This window comes from Phoca vitulina, unplaced genomic scaffold (genome assembly GCF_004348235.1).
Source record: "Phoca vitulina isolate PV1807 unplaced genomic scaffold, GSC_HSeal_1.0 scaffold3, whole genome shotgun sequence".
NCBI lineage: Eukaryota > Metazoa > Chordata > Mammalia > Carnivora > Phocidae > Phoca > Phoca vitulina.
This window is the reverse complement of record NW_022589706.1, coordinates 27920700-27938285: the sequence shown is the minus strand read 5'-3', so window position 1 is coordinate 27938285 and position 17586 is coordinate 27920700. Positions and strand designations below refer to the sequence as shown.

At 39.0% G+C, this 17586-nt stretch overlaps 1 protein-coding gene and 1 non-coding gene across 2 annotated transcripts in view; both read right to left on the bottom strand.

Moving 5' to 3' along the window:
- Nucleotides 1–17586, bottom strand: part of UBE2K (ubiquitin conjugating enzyme E2 K) — a 72050-nt gene that overhangs the window by 44387 nt on the left and 10077 nt on the right. The gene's annotated exons all lie outside the window — the stretch shown is intronic.
- On the bottom strand, nucleotides 12237–12382 carry LOC116630372. Its single transcript, XR_004298960.1, has one exon. It is a non-coding gene; the product is annotated as a U12 minor spliceosomal RNA (small nuclear RNA).

The following is a 17586-nucleotide window of genomic DNA, read 5'->3' as shown; positions in this document are numbered from 1 at the left end:
ATGGCTCAGTCAGTTAAGCGGCTGCCTTTGGCTCGGGTCATAATCTCAGGGTCCTGAGATGGGAGCCCCATGTTGTGTTCCCCACTCAGCAGGGAGTCTGCTTCTCCCTCTCCCCATCTCACATGTGCGTGTGCTCTCTCTCTCAAATAAAATCTTAAAAAAAGATTCTCTCTCTCCCTCTCCCCCCTCAAAAATAAACAAACCTTAAGGAAAAAAAAAAACAACACGGAGCTTCAAAATACATGAGGCAGTAACAATAAAACTATGAGAAACAGATGAATCCACTACTATAGTTAGACTTCAACATCCCTCTACCACTATACCTCTATTTGACAAATCCAGCACACATAGATGGACTAATCAGCAAACACCAAACTGGATCTAATGTACATCTATAGACTACTTCATCCAACCGTAGGAGAATATACACTCTTCTCAAGCTCAAATAGAACATTCACTAGACCATACTCTGGCCCATAAAACACAAATTCAAAAGAACAGGAATCATACAACATATACTTTCAAACCACAATGGAATTACACTGGAAATCAGGGGCACCTGGCTGGCTCAGTCGGTAGAGCAAGCAACTCTTGATCTCAGCTTTGTGAGTTCAAGCCCCACACTGGGTGTAGAAATTACTTAAAAATAAAATCTTTTAAAAATAAATAAAAATAAACTAGAAATCAATGACAGGAAGATAGCTAGAAAACCTCAAAACACTTGGGAGATTAAACAACATACTTCTAAATAACACATAGGTCAAAGAATACATCTTAATGGAAATCTTAAAATATTTTGAACTAAATGAAAACAAAAAGACAACATCAAAATTTGCAGGAGATGATAAAAATAGTGCTTTGAGGGAGATACATGTTGAATGCATATATTAGAAAAAAGTCAAAATTAATAATCTAAGATTCCACCTACGAAATCAGAAAGAGAACAACTTATATACAAAGTAAGGAAAAGGAAAGTAATTTAAAAGTTGAAGCAATGAAACTGAAAACAATGAAATTGAAATCAATGAAATTGAAAACAAGAAATAAACAGAAAAGTCAACTAAACCAAAAATTGGTTCTTTGAAACAATCAAGTAAATTGATAAACTCTAGACAGATTAAGAAAAAAAAGACACAAATTACTAAATATCAGAAATGAGAGACCCATCTCCACTAATCCCATCGACATTAAAAGGATAAAGTAATATTGCAAACAACTCTATGCCCAAAAATTTGATAACCTAGATAAAGTGAATTGATTCCTTGAAAGACACAATCTGCCAAAATTCAACAAAGATAGACTATCTGAGTAGGATTATATGTATTAAGGAAATTGAATCAATAACTTTACAAAACAAAGAGCATCAGCCCCAGATAGTGTCAATGATGAATTCTACCAAACATTTAAGGAAGAAATTACACCAATTCTCTACCGCTTATAATCTCTTTCGTAAGGTAGAAGCAAAGCAAGAAGTATTTCCTAACTCATTCTATGAGGCCAGTATTACCCTAATACCAAAAGCAGAAAAATGACAAGTACAGACCAGTTATCTTTCATGAACATGTATGCAAAAATCCTTGAAAAAATATTAGCAAATTTACTCCAACAATGAATGAAAAGAATTATACAGTTACCCTTGAACAACAAGGGGGTCAGGGGTGCCGATGCCCTGTACAGTTGGAAATCTGCATGTAACTTTTGATTCCCCCAAAACTTAAGTACTAATAGCCCACTACTGACCAGAAGCCTTACTGATAACATAAACAATTAACACATATGTTGTATGTTACATGTATTAACACTGTATTCTTACAATAAAGTAAGCTAGAGAAAAGAATATACCAACAAGATCATAAAGAAGAGAAAATACATTTACATTACTGTACTGTATTTGTCAAAAATGTATAAGGGGACCTGTGCTATTCAAATCTGTGTTGTTCAAGGGTCAATTGTACACCATGACAAGTGGAACTTAACCTGGGTATAGTTGCTGGTTCAACATTAAAAAATCAATTAATGTACCGATCACATCAACAGGCTAAAAAAAAAACCAACCATATCAATAGATGCAGAAAAACCATTTCACAAAATCCAAAACCCATTCACAATAAAAACACTCCAGGGGCGCCTGGGTGGCTCAGTCGTTAAGCGTCTGCCTTCGGCTCAGGTCATGATCCCAGGGTCCTGGGATCGAGCCCCACATCGGGCTCCCTGCTCGGCCAGGAGCCTGCTTCTCCCTCTCCCACTCCCCCTGCTTGTGTTCCCTCTCTCGCTGTCTCTCTCTCTCTCTCTGTCAAATAAATAAATAAAATAAAATAAAATAAAAAAAAAAACCACTCCATAAACTAGGAACAGAGTGGAACTTTCTCAACTTGATAAGTAATATTTACAAAAAAACACAGCTAACATCATATTTAATGGTGAGAAACTCAAAGCTTTCTCAGTAGGATCATGTACAAGTCCAGGATATCCCTCTTACCACTCATTTTTAACATTATACTAGTTCTAGCTACTGCAAGAAGAAAAAGCGTATAAATTGAGAAGGAAAAAATAAAACTTTGTTCACAAATGACACCTATGTAGAAAATCTAAAAGAAATGACAAATTCCAAGAATAAGCAATTATAGCAAGGTTGCAGGATACAAGGTTAATACACTAAAGTCAAGCACTTTATATCAGCAATGAACAACTGGAATTTGAATTCAAAAACACAATACCATTTAACATTAGCACCAGTAAGCCAAAATACTGAGGTATAAATCTAACAAAATATGTGCAAGAACTATATAAGGAAAACTTATAAAGCTCTGATGAATGGTATCAAAGAACTAAAAAAATGTAGGATGGGGCGCCTGGGTGGCTCAGTCGTTACGCGTCTGCCTTCAGCTCAGGTCATGATCCCAGAGCCCTGGTATTGAGCCCCGCATCGGGCTCCTTGCTCAGAGGTAAGCCAGCTTCTCCCTCTCCTACTCCCTCTCTCTCGCTGTGTCTCTGTCAAATAAATAAAATCTTTAAAAAATCAAAAAAAAAAAAAAAAAAAAAAAAAAGGAGGAGTGACCCTACCGAGCTTCAAGATTTAGAGTAAAGCTACAGTAGTCAAAATATGGTACTGGCCAAAGAACAAATAATCCATGAAACGGAATAGACAGCCCAGAAATAGGCCCACATAAATATAATACAGTCAACTGATCTTTGACAAAAGAGTAAAGGCAATAAAATAGAGCACAATCTTTGCAACAAATATTTCTGAAACAACTAGACATACACATGGGGGAAAAAAAAATCTAGACACACTCACAATACCCTTCATGAAAATTGACTCAAAATGGATTAGAGACCTAAACATAAAATACAAAAGTATAAAACTCCTAGAAGATAACAAAGGGGATAATCTAGATAAACTTGGTATGGCTATGACTTTTTAGATATAACACCAAAAGTTCAATCTGTGAAAGAAATAATTGATAAGTAGGACTTCATTAAAATAAAAAACTGCTCTGCAAAAGACAATGTGAGAATAAAGGAAAAAGGGACTGGGAGAAAATATCTGCAAAAGACATATCTGATAAAGGACTGTTACCCAAAATACACAGAGAATTCATAAAATTCAACGATAAGAAAACAACACAAAAAATGAACTTAAGACCTAACAGACACCTCACCAAACAAGATATACAGATTGCAAATAAGCATATTAAAAGACAGTCCACTTCATATGCCATGGAGGAAATGCAAATTAAAACAACTAGATACCACTGCACACCTATCAGAACAGCCAAAATCTGGATGAAATGCGGGCAAGGATGTGGAGCAGCAGAAATTCGCAATCAGGGGCGCCTGGGTGGCTCAGTCGTTAGTCTGCCTTTGGCTCGGGTCATGATCCCGGGGTCCTGGGATCGAGCCCCGCGTCGGGCTCCCTGCTCAGCAGGAAGCCTGCTTCTCCCTCTCCCACTCCCCCTGCTTGTGTTCCCTCTCTTGCTGTGTCTCTGTCAAATTTAAAAAAAAAAAAAAAAATCTGAAAAAGAAATTCTCAATCAGTGCTGGTGGGAATACAAAATTATACAGCCACACTGGGAGACAGCTGTGGTTTCTTAGAGAACTAATCACACTCCCTTGTTATTTACCCAAAGGAGTTGAAAACTTATGTCCACACAAAAACCTGTACATGGATGTTTATAGCAGCTTTATTCATGATTGCCAAAACTTGGAGGCAACGAAGATGTACTTCAGTAGATGAATAAACTGTGATACATTCAAATAAGGGAATATTAAATATATATTTATTATATATACAAATATATAATAAAAATAGCTATCAAGCCATGAAGAGATACAGAAGAAACTTAAATGCCTATTGCTAATTGAAAGAAGCCAATTTGAAAAGGCTACATATTGTGCAATTCCGACTATATGCCATTCTGGAAAAGCAAAACTATGGAGACAGTAAAAAGGTCAGCAGCGGTGGTAGTGGGGAGGGAGATGGACAGGATGACACAGAGGATTTTTAAGGCAATGAAAATACTCTGGGGAGGTGCCTGGTTGGCTCAGTTGGAAGAGCATGCAACTTTTGATTTGGGGTCATGAGTTCAAGCCCCACATAGGGTATAGAGATTACTAAAAAATAAACTTAAAAAAATACTTTGTATGATATTATAATGACGAACACATGTCATTACATATCACATTGCCCACAGAACAAACACCACCAAGGGTGAACCTTAAGGTAAACTATGGACTTTGGATGATTGTCAGTGTAGGTTCATAGATTGTAACAGATGTAATCTATACCTTGGTAGTTTGTAGGGATGCTGATGAGAGAAGCTATGCATCTGTGGAACCACGGGGTGTCAAAAAGTTGTTCTTAAATCTTGTGATACTGCACAAGCTTTCCTTTACAACTATCATCACACACAGAGCTAAAATACTTTTAGTATGGTTGTACCCGTGTTCGTATTTATTTAAGAAAGTTCATAAACTGAAAATTCCTATATTTACTAAATATATAAATGCATAGAAAAAGTTATTGAAAGGGGCGCCTGCGTGGCTCAGTCGTTACGCGTCTGCCTTCAGCTCAGGTCATGATCCCAGGGTCCTGGGATCGAGCCCCACATCGGGCTCCCTGCTCAGCAGGAAGCCTGCTTCTCCGTCTCCCACTCCCCCTGCTTGTGTTCCCTCTCTCATTGTGTCTCTCTCTGTCAAATAAATAAAATCTTTAAAAAAAAAAGAAAAAGAAAAAGTTATTGAAAGTTCCCTCTGAAAGAGAGGATTAGGACTGAGGAGAGGAAGGAAAGGGTGCGCAAGTATTGAAAACTTTTACTCTAGGGCACCTGGGTGGCGAAGTTAAGCATCCGACCTTGGTTTCGGTTCAGCTCATGGTCTCTGGGTCGTCAGATCAAGACCCACGTCGGACTCTGGGCTCAGTGACGAGTCTGCTTAAGACTCTCTCTCCCTCTCCCTCTCCCCCCTCCCCCAACGCTCTCTCTCCTTGAAGTAAATGATCAAAAAGAAAATAAAAAAAAGAAAACTTTTACTCTGTGTATATATATATATATATATATATTTTTTAAGATTTTATTTATTTGACAGAAAGAGAGACAGAGAGAGAGGGAATACAAGCAGGGGGATTGGGAGAGGGAGAAGCAGGCTTCCGGCTGAGCCAGGAGCCCGATGTGGGGCTCGATCCCAGGACCCTGGGATCATGACCTGAGCCGAAGGCAGACGCTTAACAACTGAGCCTCCCAGGCGCCCCTCTGTATATTTTTCACAAAGACCCTGTATCCTTAATTTAAAACAACTTTTTGATCTTCCAAATTCCTATATCACTAAGAAATTTCAAAGGAATTTTAAATGATAAAAAGTACTGACAGCAAAAAAGACAAAATAACAAAACTCTTAAAGAACTGAAACCAAAGGAAGAAAAACAATAAAATAAAATTGAAAAGTCATGGGCTCAACTGATAAGATAAATAAGTAAAATAAAGGTGAGAAAAAGAAACTAAAAAATGAAGTAAATCATACCCTGTATTTGCTACATATTAATAACAGATCATAAATAATAAATGAAATGTATTACATAGGAGTTTTTAAAAACACCTAAATTGACAAAAATTTTGAACATGAACAGAACATTAAAACAGAAAAAGAAATTCACAAAAAATATGCCTTTTAGCAATTGCTCTAAAAAGATACTTGGTTCTCAAACACTTGGCCCAATTTACAAAGAATAATCCCATATGGTTTCAAACCAATTAAATGAATAGAATGATCATAAACACATTTTATAAAACAAACATGGCTCTGACTCCCCCCAAACTTACCTAGCACAATTCTGAACAAATACAGGCAAGTCTCACTAAAAAGATACACAACTCTGAACAAAATTTTGGTTAACATGCATTACAAACTGAAGTACTATTCACTATGACAAAGAGGGATTTATTCCAAGAATTCAAGAATGATTTCATTCCATTAAAACTTTTATCAAAAAGTACTTGGGGGGTGCCTGGCTGGCTCAGTTGGTAGAACATGTGACTCTTGACCTTGGTATTGTAAATCTGAGCCCCAGTTGGGTGTAGAGATTACTTAAAAATATTAGGGGCACCTGTGTGGCTCAGTCGATTAAGCGTCTGCCTTCGGCTCAGGTCATGATCCCAGGGTCCTGGGATCGAGCCCCACATCGGGCTCCCTGCTCCGCGGGAAGCCTGATTCTCCCTCTCCCACTCCCCCTGCTTGTGTTCCCTCTCTCGCTGTCTCTCTCTCTGTCAAATAAAAAAAATAAAATAAAATAAAATAAAATATTAAGGGGCACCTCGGTGGTGCATTTGGTTGAGCACAGGACTCTCGGTTTTGGCTCTAGTGGTGATCTCAGGGTCATGAGTCAGGCTCCACACTCAGCAAGGAGTGTGCTTAAGTTTCTCTCTCCCTCTCCTTCTGCCCACCCCCACCCCCACCCCCTGCATACATGCGCTCTAAAATAAATCAATCTTAAAAATAAACAAGATCTAAAAAAATTAAAAAGGTATTTGGAAATGCCTTAATTTGACAAATACAGACCTTAAATTTGACAAAGAATATATATCTGAAATTGAAACAAAATCATATTTTTCTTAAAAAAGGGAAAAGACAAGAAAATATGCCATCACTTCTACCACTTAAGAGTAATCCTTTCACCTAAATGTTTACAAACACTATTATAAAATCCAACACGAATTTATTTTGAATAAATGTTATTTTAATCACAAGAATTTCAAACAACAAAGGTCTCAAATTACTTTTGAAGCTGTGACTTGAAATCCCCAACCTCTAGAACTGTGAGAAAGTTAGTTTCTGTTGTTTATGCCACCCAGACTATGGTATTTCGCTATGGTAGCTTAGGTTGACCAAGACATCCACACACTGGTAATAAAAAAAGAGAAAGGGGAAAATCATTATTGCCATTGGAGGTGACTACTATACCAAATCTTTACTCTGATAATAATTTTCATTCCAGTTGACAATGGAAATCTCTTCTTTCTAGGAGAATATTAGCTAAGCAAATGTAAAGGTGGCAATTAGGAAAATCAACTTTCTGCAACCCCCAATGTGATAACTGATGCAGGCAAGGATCAAATGACCTAGCATCGCTAACAATGAGACAACCTGATATTATTGCACATCTACTAATGACTGAATATGAAACTTATACTACACTAGGAGTCCTCTTGCCAAAAATGTTTAACCTGAATCTAGTCAAACCTTTATATATAAATTCCCAGTTTACAAGAAATATAAAAAGCACCACCATAAAGAAATCTCCATGGGGCGCCTGGGTGGCTCAGTCGTTAGGTGTCTGCCTTCGGCTCGGGTCAGGATCCCAGGGTCCTGGGATCCAGCCCTGCATCGGGATCCCTGCTCAGCCGGGAAACCTGCTTCTCCCTCTCCCACTCTCCCTGCTTATGCTCCTTCCCTCGCTATGTCTCTCTCTGTCAAATAAATAAATAAAATATTTAAAAAGAAATCTCCAGGATTTTCAGTGTCAAAAAACAAAAGGGTGTGTGTGAGAGAACCACTGTAAATTTTAAAACACTAAAAATTACATTCATATGCAATTTGTAAACCCTAAGTAGATCCTGCTCCTCCCTCCCAAAAAAGGCTATAAAACCTGAGAAGTATGAATATTAGATACCAAGGAATTAACATTTTCTTTGGCAGGACAATGATATTATGGTTATGTAAAAGAATGTTATTTTTAGGAGATGCAAGCTCAAGATTTTAGTAGTGAATTACCTTCCTATCAGTAACACTAACAATTGTTGAATCTAGATAGTGGGAATATAAGTATACTTCAACTTTCCATTTGAAAATTTTCTTAATTAAGGGGCACCTAGGTGGCTCAGTCAGTTAAGCGTCTGCGTTCAGCTCAGGTCATGATCCCAGGGTCCTGGAATCAAGCCCCGCATCGGGCTCCCTGCTCAGCAGGGAGTCTGCTTCTCCCTCTCCCTGTGAAATTTCCCCCCCCCCCCCCCAGCTCATGCTCTCTCTCTCAAAATAGATAGGATTTGAAATTTAAAAAAAAAATTTTTTTTTCTTAATAAAAAGTTAAATAAAATTAAAAAATAAAACTGGACAATTGATTTGTCTATTTGACTTTAAAAAAAGATTGTATTAATGGAGAGAATATGATGAAATTGGCTGCCTCATACAGTGCCAGTGCTAGAGTAATTTACAACAAACTTTCTGGGAAGCACTTTGGTCATCAGCATATGAAAAGTTCAGACACGAAGACCAGTAACTTTTTTCCAAGATATCTATCTTAGGGAAATAAATTCATATAAAAATTATATAAAGATATTCTATTCAATACACACACACACACACACACACAGTGGAAAAAACAGAAACAACTTTTTAATTTTTTTTATTTGACAGAGACACAGCGAGAGAGGGAACACAGGCAGGGGGAGTGGGAGAAGCAGGCTTTCCGCGGAGCAGGGAGCGCAATGTGGGGCTCAATCCCAGGACCCTGGGATCATGACCTGAGCTGAAGGCAGACGCTTAACGACTGAGCCCACCTAGGTACCCCCAGAAACAACTTTTAAATGTTCAACTAAAGAACGGTTTAGGGTGGCTTGGCTGGCTCAGTCGGAAGAACATGAGAATCCTGATCTTGGGGTCATTGAGTTCAAGCCCCATGTCGGGTGTAGAGATTACTTAAATAAATAAAACTTAAAAAAAAAAGAATGGTTTAGTCAGGTAATACTAAATATTAGATATATAAATTAAATACTATTAATATTTAATGCTATTTAATATTTAAACAAATTTTAAAAGATTTTAAGTAATCTTAGTAGCTCAGTCATAAAGCACCTGTCTTCGGCTCAGGTCATGATCCCAGGGTCCTGGGATTGAGCCCCACATTGGGCTCCTGGCTCAGCGGGAAGCCTGCTTCTCCCTCTCCCACTCCCCCTGCTTGTGTTCCCTCTCTCGCTGTCTGTCAAATAAATAAAATCTTCAAAAAAAAGGTGGGAGGGCGCCTGAGGGGCTCAGTTGGTTAAGCGGCTGCCTTCGGCTCGGGTCACGATCCCAGGGTCCTAGGATCGAGTCCCGCATCGGGCTCCCTGCTCAGTGGAGAGCCTGCTTCTCCCTCTCCCTCTGCTACTCCCCCTGCTTGTAGTCTGTCAAATAAATAAAGTAAAATCTTAAAAAAAAAAAAAAAAAAAAAAAAGATTTTAAGTAATCTCTACACCTAACGTGGGGCTTGAACTCATAACCCCGAGATCAAGAGTCGCCCACTCCACCAACTGAGCCAGCCAGGCACCCTAAACAGTAAACATTTTTAAAGAATATTTAATGCCACATAGAAAACATAAGATATATCGGGGCCTGGGTGGTTCAGTCAAATATTTCTCTCTCTCTTTTTTAAGATTCTATTTATTTACTTATTTGAGAGAAAGAAAGAGAGCGCACACAAGTAGTAGAGCGGCAGGCAGAGGGAGAGGGAGAAAGCAGGCTCCCCGCTGAGAGCCCAATGCAAGGCTCAATCCCAGGACGTTGGGATCATGACCCTAGCCGAAGGCAGACGCTTAAGTGACTGAGCCACCCAGGTGCCCCAAACGTCCAACTCTTGATCTCAACTCAGGTCTTGATCTCATGGTGGTGAGTTCAAGCCCCATTGGGCATGGAGCCTACTTAGGAAGGAAGGAAGGAAATATAAAATATATTATGAGAAAAAAATACAAAACAGTATACTACATACTAAGACCTTGACTTGGTTTAAAAAAAAAAAAAAAAAGATGTTACTAGCAACAGCAATCTGTGGCTGATGAGAGACTGTTGCTTATACCTGTCACCTTTGCACATTTCTAAATTCTCAAAAAAGAGTAAGGCGACAAAGACTGTAATTCTAATAAATATTTAAAGACTGTAAGCTCTTATCCCCATGGTCATACACATAATTTTGTCATCACCAGAAACTGTACTTTCTCTGAAATCCATTTCAAGTTTCTCAGATTCCCAACCTCCTTAGATCAAGCTCACTAGTACTCCAAACCCAGCTATTAGCTGGCTTAATCGAACATCACCACTCTCCATCATTACCAATCACTCCTTGCTAACCTTGATGCTTTTGTTCCTTCATGGTACTCATACGGCAAAGCCCGACTGCTAGTTAAACTCATTCCCCAATTAACTTAAACAAAACCAAAGCAAAACCAAACCACCTTCCTGCGTCTGCCCCAAGCAGCACTGCTGGGGAAAAACACACACACAACCATCATTAATTGGTCTCATGTTCAAGTGAATACCACAAATCCCAAATGAAAACTTAACATTGCCCTAAGTGTCTCTGCTCCTATTAAAGATTAATCCTTCCATTTATCTAGTAATACCCCCACCCCCCGTTCTTCTCAAGGACTTTGCAGATTCAATTACTCCTCCTTTTTCTAGCATAATCAATTTCTCCCATCCATCAACATATAAACATAATCAGTAGAATATGAGAAAATTTTTAAGGGGCACCTGGGGGGCTCAGTTGGCTAAGTGTCTGAGTCCTGATTTTGGCTCAAGTCATGATCTCAGAGTTGTGAGATCAAGCCCTGAGTCGGGCTCTGAGCTCAGCACAGAGTCTGCCTGTCCCTCTCCTGCCCGTGCTTCTGTGCATACACTCTCTCTCTCTGTAAAATAAATAAATAGAACCTTAAAAAAATTTTTTTAAGATTTCTGAAGCCATATTCTTCTGCAGCTCCCCCTTTCTTCTCTGCTCCTCTGTCAAAGCAAAACTTTAAAAAGTTGACCATAGCTGCCAGTTCCTCACCTCACTTCCTCTTACTAACTCCGTCCAACCATATATCCATCTTCACCATTCCAACGAAAATATTCTAGTCAAGGTTACCAATGATACTGCGCTGCAAATTCAGTGGTCATTTCTCTCACTCAGCAGCATGACAAAGTTGACCACTCTTGGAACTCTGTTTTCTCATGGTTTCAAAGACACCACAGGGGCGCCTGGGTGGCTCAGTCATTAAGCGTCTGCCTTTGGCTCAGGTCATGATCCCAGGGTCCTGGGATTGAGTCCCGCATCGGGATCCCTGCTCCTTGGGAGCCTGCTTCTCCCTCTGCCTCTCTCTCTCTCTCTCTCTGTCTCTCATGAATAAATAAATAAAATCTTTAAAAAATAAATAAATAAAAACAGAAGTCACTGAATGGGATTTTTCAGAAAGCTCTTTAAAGGGGACGAACTCAGCTGACATGTGGGTTATGCCTTTCCCTTTCTGAAATTAAGACATGTTGTCTGGACCTCTGACAGGCATTTCGAGAGTTTAAGGACAAGGATCAAACTCCTAAGAATGGTAAATTGAAAGTTAGTAGTCTATTAACACCGTAAAATCCCTAACCAAGCAACTCTGGGATACTTCTCTCCAGACTTGACTTTACTCCAGCCAAACTCAACCCCTAACTCCTAAATCCTTTTTATTTATTTATTTTTTTATTTCCTTAAAGATTTTATTTATTTATTTGACAGAGAGAGAAACAGCGAGAGAGGGAACACAAGCAGGGGGAGTGGGAGAGGGAGAAGCAGGCCCCCCGCAGAGCAGGGAGCTGGATGCAGGGCTAGATCCCAGGGTCCTGGGATCATGACCTGAGCCGAGCAGACACTTAACGGACTGAGCCACCCAGGCGCCCCATCCTTTTTCTTTACATCTTCAGTTTCAATTCATTCTCCACACAGCAGCCAAAGTGGTCTTTTTTTAAAGGGGGGATGGGCAGGTCTTGACTCCCAAGGATCCCACAAAGTAGACATGTAACCTTAGGGGCAACCTTTATCTGCTCAAAAATACATCTCAGATTAGCAGTGAGGAATCAGGCATCACCCCGCATTATTTCCTTAGTCATAAGTTTAAGGTATCAAAGTTTTTTTTTTTTTTTTTAAAGAGAGATCTAGAGAGAATGTGCGGGTGGTAGGGGTAGGGGTGGGGTGGGGGAGAGGGAAAGACAGAATCCCAAGAGGGTTCCATGCCCAGCGCAAAGCCCGATTCGGGGATTGATCCCATAACCCTGAGATTATGACCTGAGCTGAAATCAAGAGCTGGACACTCAACCAACTGAGCCACCCAGGCGCCCCCGAAGTGGTCTTTTAAAAACAAAAATTTTGTTCTTTTCTTTAAATCCTCAAATGGCTTTCAGAGTCACTTAAAATACAAATTCTTTACTTTGGACTTAGGAAGTTTTATGTGATCTGGCTCCTGCCTCCCACATCTCCAACTTCATCTTGCATCATTCACCGCCTCTTACCCACAATACTCCAGCCACAATAACCTTTTGCTTGCTTAAACATAGCAAATTTATTCCTAATTTATGGCCTTTACATTCACTATTTCCTCTGATATGGAATATTTTCTTCCCCTAAAGACATAGCTTTATCATTCAGATCTCAATTTAAGTCAAGAGTCCTAGGAAAGGCCTTTTCTGAACACCCAGTCAAAAACAACCAATTAATTTCATCTATACAATATTGTATTTCTCTGCATTGCTTTTATCACTTATTTGTCTGTCTTACCTTGCCCTACTCATTACTATAGTCTCAGCACATATCATGGTACCTAGGATAAAGGGAGCCCTCAAATAGTTGTTAAATAAAGAGCTGTTGGTACTGATGATACAAAGATGAGCCAAGATGCTTACTTACTCTTGAGCTTCTCAGGGAGCATCGGGCTCCCTGCTCAGTGGGGAGTCTGCTTCTCCCTCTGCCCCTCCCCCTGCCTGTGCACGGGGGCATGCTCTCTCAAATAAATGAATAAAATCTTAAAAAAAAAAAAAAAAAAGTAGGGAGTCTAATAGTGAAAGACACCTTTGAATCACTTTGAAAAACATTAAAAATTACAAATCTGGGTCGAAAGTCTGATTGGAATTATATTCAAAGCTCTTTTAAAAACTTCTAAATGTACGTATATATGTACATGTACAGAAAAAAATGAAAGAAAAAAACAATAGAAGGAAATAACCAAAATGAAGATGTATCTGTATCTCTACATGTTTGAAATATTTCATAGACAAACAAAAATATTTTAAAGAAAAGAATTATCTCCAGGGGTGGGATTACAAATAATTTTTACTTTATTATAGTTCTATGTATTTTCCAAAATTCAATAATAAGCAAACATGTTACTTTTGTATTCACAGAAACTGGCCAATTATTTAAAAGGGAAAAGCAATTAAATGGTTCTACATTGACTATAACGATTACTAGTTCTTTCTGTATGCATATAAGAATTGATCATCCTACTGTATGACTAAGTTAATTCCAATTTACCCTCCCAACTATCAGTTTAAGGATTATTCCCAAGGAACTCTTTCCCTCAGGTTAGGTTACCCCACCCCAACAGTTCTTATTTAAACTCAACAAACACACATATAATTGTTCAATGTTTCACTGCCTTACTAGACCATAATTTACTCCATAATAGCATGGACTATGTGTATCTTTTTTAAGATTTATTTATTTATTTCAGAGAGAGAGCGAGCGCCCAAGCATGAACAGGGGGAGGGGCAGAGGGAGAAGCAGACTCCCTGCTGAGCAAGGGGCCCAATGTGGGGCTCATTCCCAGGACCTTGGGATCATGACCCGAGCCAAAGGCAGAGGCTTAACTGACTGAGCCGCCCAGACTGAGTCACCCAGGTGCCCTGGACTATGTCTACCTTATTAACAACATAGATGGCATTCAATAAATATTTGTTGAATAAATGAAGAAAAATGTAGACTTAAACTAAAGAGTTAACCCATAGTGATACAGATGATGTCATATATAATACTAAATAGATGCCCCCTGAGATCTTTAACAGGGAAAACTACAGAATAAATCAAAAAAAAGACTGCCTTCCCACCATCTTATTTCCCAGTTTTTGGCTTTGACATTGTATCACCCCAAAGCACAAACTGACCAAATTATCAACACTTACACTGAACAGAATGGGTCACCTTTATCAACATATTATAAAGTCCCTAGTCTCGGAAGCAGGATAAGCGGTCACACTTTCAAATGGTTGGGTATGAGCTCCCGGGTGCTTAAAAAAAATCCTTAAACTCATTTGGGAAAACAAGTGCCTCCTTCTTACTTGGCAATGAGCTAAGCAATGGAGAACTGAAAATATAAGTCTCTGCCTTTAATGACTCACACTTACAGTTCCTAAGAGCAGATAAGAGATAAAGCACCTAAGTAAACACCTAAGGATATAACAAAGTATGACCAAGCCTACAGATACAATGTCTGACACATCTAACCACCTAATATCTCATCCAAACACCTAATATCTCATCCAAACACCCAATGGACTAGTAATACCACTCTCAGATACACACCTAAAATTCTTATACACGTGCACCAAAAAAAAAAAAAAAAAACCTGGAAATATCCAAATGTTCCATAGATGCATCAACTTCAGTATATTCTATTTTTTAAAAAAAGGAAATACTACAGAAGGATTTAAGAAAAACGAAGCAAAATGTATTATCACTGCTAAAAAGCAACAGTATCAGACAACCCACACTTTAAGTATGCCAATCCCAAATAGGATAGTTCACACAAAACAAAGAAACCTTGGAGCACCTGGGTGGCTCAGTCAGTTAAGTGTCTGCCTTCGGCTCAGGTCATGATCCTAGAGTCCTGGGATAGAACCCTACATTGGGCTCCCTGCCCAGTGGGGAGTCTGCTTCTCCCTCTGTTCCTCCTCCACACTCATGTTCTCTCTCTCTCTCCCTCACTTAATCTCTCTCTCTCAAATTAAACAAAAACAAACCAAAAAATCCACAAAAACAAAACAAGGAAACCTAAAAGTAAAGTACCCACAGTCACTTGAGAAAGAAGTCTACATATACTAGCCCTGCATTTGTAATCACTAGAAAAATATGTAATCCCAAAAAGGCTGAAAATAATTAAGAGTAACAGGCCTGCCCTAACACCTATGCAAAGGGTTTATGCACGTTCAGCAGCAACTCCAAAAAAAAAAAAAAGTAGATGCCTTCAAAGATTTTTTGGCTTACTGTAAATGTTACTAAGCCTACCAATTCCAGGCACTATACAAGATGAAGGAAAAAAGATGAGTATCTTCAAGGAGCTCAATGATATCTAGCAGCAGCAGAAAGACATATGTACAATTACCAATACATATATAACTACTCTAACAAAATCCTGACAAAATGACACTGGAAAATAGGGATAAACTGTGTTTTCACAAAAGGTTTATCAGGAGTGGCATTTTAGGATAAGTATATTTCAAAGGCAAAGAAGGAGGTAAGGGCTTATTGAAGGCAGACAGAATAACTAAATGGTGAGCAATATCGTATAGCTGAAGGTCTGAGAGTGAAGTATGTGTAGGCATGTAACTGTGTTGAGACCTGACAGGAAATAGGTCAAGAAAGGTAGGCTAGAACAAAAGTATAAAAGTTTTGCCTTTATGCAATAGGCAGTAGAGAGACTAAAGGAAAATGACAAGATCATATTTTAAAAATTAAATCATGTGGCATGGGGACACCTGGGTGGCCCAGTCAGTTAAGCGTCTGCCTTCAGCTCAGGTCATGATCCCACGATCCTGGGATGGAGCCCCACGTCAGGCTCCCTACTGAGTGGGGAGTCTGCTTCTCCCTTTCCCTCTTCCCCTCCCCATGCTCTCTCTCTCAAATAAATAAAATCTTTTAAAATCAATCAATGAATCAGTCCTGTGGCATGGCACCAGGAGAGTTGAACAGAAGATGCAGAGAAATAAATGTAAATAAGCAAACTGTTTGGGACGCCTGGGTGGCTCAGTCAGTTAAGCCTCCGCCTTCAGCTCGGGTCATGATCTCAGGGTACTGGGATCAGGATCAAGTCCTACATCAGGCTCCTTGCTCAGCGGGGAGTCTGCTTCTCCCTCTGCCTGCCACTCCCCCTGCTTGTGCTCTCTCTCTGACAAAGTCTTTAAAAAAAAAAAAAAACTAGGGATAAAAAAGAGAGGTAAAGTTTAAAAAAATAATAATAAGCAAACTGTTTTACTATAAATAGTCCATCTGGGATATGAAAACCCGACCTAGAGTAATTAACGAAAGGAATGCAAAAGAGGAAACAAAGATTTAGGAGATAAATGGAGAATAAGGGATGAAATCAACTTAGAAAGGGTAGTAACAGTATGAAGGAAAACCAGCAGTTATCAGAGCAACCACAAGAGGCAAGCTCTGAGAAATGAAGTGAAAGATGGACAAAATGGACTGATGAGAAGTTACTCTGCATTTGACAAATGGGAAGATACTGGTAATGCCTGAAGTAGTTGTTTCCATATGATATGTAGAGATAGAAGCCTGAGTACAGCAGTTAAGGAATATAACCCACATTTGCTCCTATAACCAAATATAAAATATCTTTATGATAATTAAAGTAAGGAAAAAATTTCTTAAACAAAATACAAAAAACATACCATACAGGAAAAAACAGAAAAATGTGACTTACTTCTTTCTTTCTAAGTGAATTCTACCCCAACATGGGGCTTGAACTCATAACCCCAAGATCTAGTCCACACTCTACCAACTGAGCCAGCCAGGCGCCCCCCCCTAAAAATGTGACTACTTAAAAATTAAACTTCAGATAGAAGATATGACAAAGTTAAACAATATAAAACAGTCACAGGGGCACCTGGGTGGCTCAGTCATTAAGCGTCTGCCTTCGGCTCAGGTCATGATCCCAGGGTCCTGGGATCGAGCCCCACATCGGGCTCCCTGCTCAGCGGGAAGCCTCCTTCTCCCTCTCCCACTCCCCCTGCTTGTGTTCCCTCTCTCGCTGTGTCTCTCTCTGTCAAATAAATAAATAAAATCTTTAAAAATAATAATATTACATTTAAAAAAAATAAATACAACAGTCACAGAAGGACAAATAACGTATAATAGAGTAGTTCATAGAGACAAGAAGTAGATGAACAGAATGGGCTGGGCAACAGAGAAGCAGAGTTAGCATTTAATAGACACAGAATTTCGGTTTTACAAGATGAAATAAGTTCTGTAGATGGATAGCGGTAATGGTTGTACAAAAATGTACACTGAAATTGTAACTTAAAAATATACAAGATGGTAAGTTTTATATGTGTAGT